The sequence below is a fragment of the Sinocyclocheilus anshuiensis genome, unplaced genomic scaffold (genome assembly GCF_001515605.1).
Source record: "Sinocyclocheilus anshuiensis isolate Anshui unplaced genomic scaffold, SAMN03320099.WGS_v1.1 scaffold1328, whole genome shotgun sequence".
NCBI lineage: Eukaryota > Metazoa > Chordata > Actinopteri > Cypriniformes > Cyprinidae > Sinocyclocheilus > Sinocyclocheilus anshuiensis.
Window position 1 is genome coordinate 1242492 of NW_015548192.1, and position 7111 is coordinate 1249602.

General features: G+C 35.7%; 1 protein-coding gene across 1 annotated transcript in view; it reads right to left on the reverse strand.

The window, feature by feature from the left end:
• The window catches only part of LOC107653102 (cadherin-18-like), a 130499-nt gene that overhangs the window by 43194 nt on the left and 80194 nt on the right, over window positions 1–7111 (reverse strand). The gene's annotated exons all lie outside the window — the stretch shown is intronic.

Genomic DNA, 7111 nt, shown 5'->3' on the forward strand with positions numbered 1-7111 from the left:
AATAATAATAATAATAATAATAATAATACTAATAATAATAATAATGATAATAATAACTATTATTAAACATTCATTTCTTGCATCATGTTTTTATCAGAACAGCACTGATGTATTATTTTTGTTAATATTATTATTATTAATAATAATAATAATAATAATAATAATGTTTTCTATAATTATAAAAATGACTAGTGACTTTACATAATTGTTGCTTTTCTTTAAATACAAGAATAATTTCAAAATTGATTGTAACATCACTTGAATTAATTAATAAATGAATGAATGAATGAGGCATTTGGGGGGGGGGGGTCTTTCGACAACCCTGAATGTTTTTTTTTTTTTGGTAAAAATGTGCCAATAACAAAGTTTGTGTGAATAAATATCACATTTACACACCATAGGCTCATATCTACACTTCATTCTTGGCTTTGTCTCATTTCAAAACAATCGTACGCAGCAGTGACCGTTTGTATGGCTTGTTAAAATAAAACAGATAAGCGCTCTTGTGTCTGTAAAGTCCTTTCTACGCCAAGGTCAGTTTCTGTATGCCTTACACTAGCATTCAAATGAGAACAAAACACTGAAGTACAGGTGAACTGAACCGTCATCTGCAGCCATTCAATCACACACACACCTTAACAATGACACAAACATGCAGTTACACAACATACAGACAAACACACTCACAGAATAGTCATCAAACAATAGCTCTGCACAATCCTGTCTCCTGACAGTTTAAATTTTAGTTAAATCATGCTTGTTTATGAACAATGCTACCTCAGGATAACAAACTAATTTTTAACTTTTGTGCATGAATCACATTGGCAACAAATGGTTCATAATAAAATAAATGACTTCAGATAAAGCAATAAAAAGCATTGCTTTCTGGCAAACATTTTAAAATGTTTTTCTGGCATTTTGGTGCAGAATGCGGAGGTCACACATATTGCTCTAGAGAACTGTGCTCACAAAAACATTATTATTAATTTTTCACCCATCAAAAATATGATTCACATTTGTTTTTGAAATGTAGTCAAATTAATTATTTGTATGTTTTGAGGAATTGCTTAAATGTGCTGCCCAGAAGCAACATCGTTCCACAGTGTAACAGATATGATGCTGTATAAAAGAGAATATTGCTATTAGTTAGAATTTGTATGCATTGTCCATTATTTAGCTCCATATCTTTTTAACTATTTCATATACAAATATGAAATAGTTTTAAATATGAAAGTAAACCGCCAGCAGGTGGCAGCAAGTTTTGAGTGAGTTTCAGCACTTATTGAGTGAGTCATTGAGTCATTCATTCAAACGATTCGTTCAGACAGCTGATTCATTCAAGAATGAACCAAGTGCCTGTTTTTATAAACGGGTTACTGAATCCTTGATTCGTTTGATACACTGAATCAATTGGTAACGAAGCACTGCGTGTGTTGCTCAGACATGCGCGACTAATGCGGTGATCTTTGTTTGGAGCTATTTTCGTTAAATCGAGCACAAACAGTCAGCACTGACTGCCTAAATTGTAGCCTAAGTCACTTAATAGGCTATTAACTAGCTACTTGTTTGAAATCAATGTTAAATTTGCAGTCATACTGGTTTTCAGGGTAAACTGCATACTTTTGGTCGTGTCATGTTGCTTAACTAGGCTATATCATATGTTATAGAAATATAAAAGCTACATTTTTACCGCAGTAGTATGTTTCTTCTGTGTGCAGTTGCATTCATTTGTTTTGATTTCTTCACAAGATTCTTTCACACACAGACATCACGTTTGTTGTCCGGTCAGGCAAGTAAAACTTTCTTTCACTTGCCCCTTCAAAAAATCCACTTGTCCCAGACAAGCATTAATGTCGAGCTCTGCTACTGTCTATAAATTAACGTGCCGAAGTGGCTAGTGGGAGTGACTGTGTTACCCGCCACTGCTAAAATATACCCGCATTTGGCGGGTGTTAATGTCAAGCCCTGCACACAATGTCTTTCCTCCATCTCATTGTCACACAGTTTCTTTCTTTCTTTCTCTCTCTCACTCAAATCTGCCTCCCTCTCCTTCTCACCTTTGTTCTGTGTCTCAGACTAAAGTCCTCATCGATGAATAAACCCGCAGTCAAGATGGAAATCACAGATGCCTGCTGCAGTAAAACCCAGAACTACATTTAAGTAACAAGGTATGACAGGTAACTTTTAAGAATAATATTTTAGTTGATAATCTATTTATAGTTCTTAAAAAAAAAAAACTTTAAGTAACAAAAGCCAGTTCCTAATGACATCATCCTCCAGGAAGCGATATAAAACAACAAAAACAACAGCAACACAATGGATTTTATGGATTCTGTGGTGTTTTGTGGTTTAGTTGCTTCTTTTCAGTCTAAAATATTCCAACCTGTTTGATAAAATCAAAGAAATGTGTATGATATAAGCATACTATAAACATTAAAAAAATATGAATTAATGAATGAATAAAATAAAATAAAATAAAATAAAATAAAATAAAACAGAATAAAATAAAATAAAACAGAAAAAAAAGGATTTTATGGCTTCTGCAGTGCTTTGTGGTTTAGTTGCTTCTTTTCAATCTGGAATATTTCAACCTGTTTGATAAAATCAAGACAATTTGTGCATAATATAAACATTTCAAAAGATTAAATAAATTGCTAAATAAACAAATTAATTAATTAAAAAGTGAGCAAAAAAATAAATAAAAATAAAATAAAATAGCTCAGTAAGCCAATGAGAGTCAGCTTACACAGTATATACATATTCACTGCTGTTCAAAAGTTTGGGGTTGGAAAGATGTATTAATATTTTAAAATAAGTCTTATGCTCTGCAAGGATTTATCTGATCAAAAATACAGTAAAAACAGCAATATTGTATAATATAATATTATTGCAATTTAAAATGTTTTATATTTTAATATTATTTAAAAACTAATTAAAAACTCCTTGTGATGGCAACGCTGAATTTTCAGCAGTCAATTATCCAGTCTTCAGTGTCACAATCATTCTAATATGCTAAATCAGGTGCTCAATAAACATTTCTTATTATTATCAATGCTGAATTTGCTTCTTCTGTGATTACATCCCGACAGCCACAAAAACTCATCCAGATGGGCCAAATATGTTGAGAATGTTAGATTTTATTTGTGTCAGATTTGAGGGATGTTCAGTCAAGGAGGAACGGCAGGAACAATCGCTCTTTACAAAATGGAAGTGTTATCAGACAATCCGATCCTGCTTTATATTTGCTTGAAAACAATAGTGCCGGTAGCCTGCGGCGTCCTCTGATAGAGGGCTTCGACTGTGACACTCAGTCAATACACGCAAGCCATTAAAGAACAGATTAAAGACTCATGAATAAACAGGCTGGGCGTTTGAGTCTGCCTCGAAAAAGGAACTCAGCACGCCGCTTGCATCCCTATAATTGACTGATTAATTTTTCACTTTAATTTATGAAGTGCAAACAGAGAGAAAATATTGATTTGTCATTATTACAGTGAAAAGTCTTTAAAATCTTTTTTAAATGCTTGTTTTGTTTCATTTCCCTCATGATAATGAAGAACCAAAATAAACACACAGAGAAATGAAGATGATGGCATGTGAAGAGTGTCGGGTTGACAGCCTCAAGATTAGCTGTGCGTGGGCAGGTTAGAACATTAGATGCGGGTCGAGGCATGAGTGACTGCAGGCGACAGTATTAACATGCAGGGCAAGTTTGGTTGACCATTCTCACCTGTTACAGTCAGAGCAGGGCAAAGGCTGCTGAATGCACCAGGGACAGACCCGAATATCTTGTACAGTTCCAAAAATACCCAAAAGAAACACCATACAATTGAACTTTCTTACTGGGTTTGTACAGACAGTGTCAGCCAATGCAAAACTGACCACCATGATGGAAGGGCATTGCTGTGTGTTGCTAGGGTGTTTTAGTGTTTGCTAAGTGGCCCAAGTCAAACGAGATGACAGGAAATCAGGCCCATATCTGAGGCCAGAAATAATAAAATAAAATAAAAACATTTGACAATTGGACTTTCCAAGTCAATAAACACAAATAAAAATAAACAAAGATAAAAAAAATAAAACAATAAAAGTCTCCCCATGAAGTCAAACACGTTTTTGCAATCACATGCATGTAGTCTATTTTAGTTTATCATGTCACATACAAATTGCATTAACACGAGTCCATTACACCAGCATTGAACAAATTCTTCTTTGCTTGCAAAATAGCTTAGAGCAGTGTGAAAGCTAGTTTATGCTAGTTAATGCTGGTCAAAGCCGGTTTCTTTCTGACAGCCAACCATCATGTTTTTTTTCTTCCTTTTTTTTCTAGTGAAGCCGTAGTCTGGTTGGTCAAGCTACTGCAGTTATGATGCCTGATGGGTACACAAGCATCCCTTGCCAAGGATCAGCATCCAAAACAACATATGCTGATCTTTTCCTCAGGGTTGCACATACATTTACAATATTTATTAGGAAACTAATTAGCAATTTTGGTGACATCAAAAGGTCGAGAAGGAAAGTCATTACACTCAATCTGCACTACAAGTGATGCAAGAAAACCAGATCACTCTCAGAGAGAAAAAATAAATAAATGAACAAACTGTCCCTGAAACGGTACCCTGTGAAACCTAATTTACCCCTAAAGGGTGCATATTAGTACTTAAAGGTACATACAGTACAATATTGTTGCCATTTTTTTTCTGAGAGTGTTTTAAATCATTGATACACTATTATAGTTTTTTAAGTAAGGAATAATTGACTCCGGGCCGTTGAATTATTAGAAAAATAATGCACACCCGAGGTGGTGCATCACCACCTCATGATATATTTAAAGGGATTCGTCTGTTTTTGTACTTAAATCGCTATTGTGAGTAGGATTATATCTTCCGCATCTCATCCAACGCCTCTTTTGCTAGTTCCAAAACGTCATTTTAAAAGCTGGTAATGGAGGCTTGAGCCGTTATTAGCATTCTAATGCAGTTATTAATGAAGTTATTAGAAAGAGAGCAAGAGAGAGAGAGACACACAGAGAAAGAGAAAGAGAGAGAGAGAGAGAGCTTGTGTGAATTAGGCTACCTCTGTGCGTCCCTCAACAGTGTTCTGCAGCAGCATCTCTAAACAGCGCTGTTATTACCTCGCTAGTGAGAAATGTCATGTGTAGCCTTTAAGTTGCTACACTATATAGGCTAACTGATAAAATCGTCAGGGCAGTGCTGACAACACCTTTTTGTGCAAACTGCGTGACCGTAGTGTGCGTGTGCGAGCACGTGTGATTGCAGTAATTCCTGTGTGCTGTATAGGTACTGTATGCTAATTTCCGTTATTACAGTTAACTATGCGAAGTGATATGGAACTGTAATGCGGTCAAGAGAGCTGCCTGGAACTACGTTCGCCGTGCGTTTCCCTGAAAATAATTGCACACCTCAGAACGTTCGTCAGCCAATCAGATTCAAGCATTCAACGGCCCCGTAGTATAAGTAAAATTAAACCCATCTGAACTTTTTAAAGTCAAAATAATAAAAGTACAAACAAACAAACAAACAAACAAATAAATGACATAAATTACAATTATGAATAAATATAAAACCACTTGACAATTAAAAATAAATAAATAAAAACATTTCTTAATATTTTGAATCAGATTTATTTTTTATATTTTCTGTTCTCGTTTAATCTCAAAGTTTTAGAAATGTTGATAGTTTCTGTCTGTTTTATTGTTTTAAATATATGTTTATAGTTTTTATTTAACTGCAGTTATTATAGTACTCCAACCTTAAACTAAAAAAATAAATATATTTTTAATAAATATTTTATTTAATTTAAAGTAATAAAAAATTATTTTAATTGTTGTTACCAATAATAACCCTGCATTGCACCCATCACAACCAAGAAAACCATGTGACATTCAGCACTTGCCGTTTACAAAACGTTATAGATGAAGGTTTGAGCAAACTAGCTCGGCTGCATTTGTTGTTTAATGCACTCTTTTATTTATGCTTCATCTTCTGTGAATCCCAACATCCCAACCCAAGCGGTCCGTCCCCGTCCCCCCCCATCAAACCTGTTGGATCAGTCACCAGCCCTTGTTCTGGGAGCTGATAATTTACAGATGAGAAGAGGCATGAAATAAACAATGTCATAAACGCATCCAAATTGTCTTCTAATACGCAAGCGTGCGCTGGAAGATTTCCCAGAATGCATCTCAGCGAACAAAAGCCCATCACATGGGTACCAAAAGAGGTTTGTAAACTTTCCAAAATGAATCTCCCATCCATTTCTCCTGTTTTAACGCCATAACTCCATTTCTTGCCTGCCAAGGCTCGAGCCCCGGCGGCGTAGCAGAGATATTACCTGAGCTGCAGCATTACTTAACCTAGGCTCCTAAGGCAACACAAATCTCTGGCACACAGCCATTCACTCCATTAAAACAACACAAAGACTAATGTTGTGACCTTTTCTTCATCTGTCAGGGTTGAGGGAGTGTCTCTCCGCAGCTATCACTCAAGTTTATTGTGTGGGATTGATAAGTGCTCTTGAGGAAATATGAAACAGGCTTGCTGTAAATGAGGGAGAGTGTAGTATTTGTTATTAGGATGTACAAGAAGGCTTCCGGGAAGCCCCCAAATAACGAAAACCCCCATGAAATCCCATCCATCCTTCCATCAGAGGGCACTGTAGACCAGAACCATTAAGAATCCCATAGTATTCTTGGAAGAAATCTCTATGGAAACCAGCGAGGAACAAGAAACAAGTGGTGAGTCTGACCCAGCGTTCGCTGAGTGAGCAAAACTGGTTTAATCCTTTTACTCGTCTCTTCCTCACACCGTCTGTCTGTAATCTCCTATCGCTCCATCTTACGCAGCCTGTGCTTTTATAGAGAAGGTCAGTCTAGGTGAGCAAAGGGGATTATGGGAAATTACCTTTGGCCTGTTCGAGCGCTAAGGGCTGTTAAACAGGACGTTGAGAAGTTTACTTCTACAATGTGGTGGATTTTAATAATTGGAATTAGATTGTACCAAAAAGTTGTCCGAAAAAATTATAGGTCTATCATCATTTACTCATGCTTAACATGTACGACTTTCTTCTGTGGAGAATTGTTTTTTTTTTTTATATT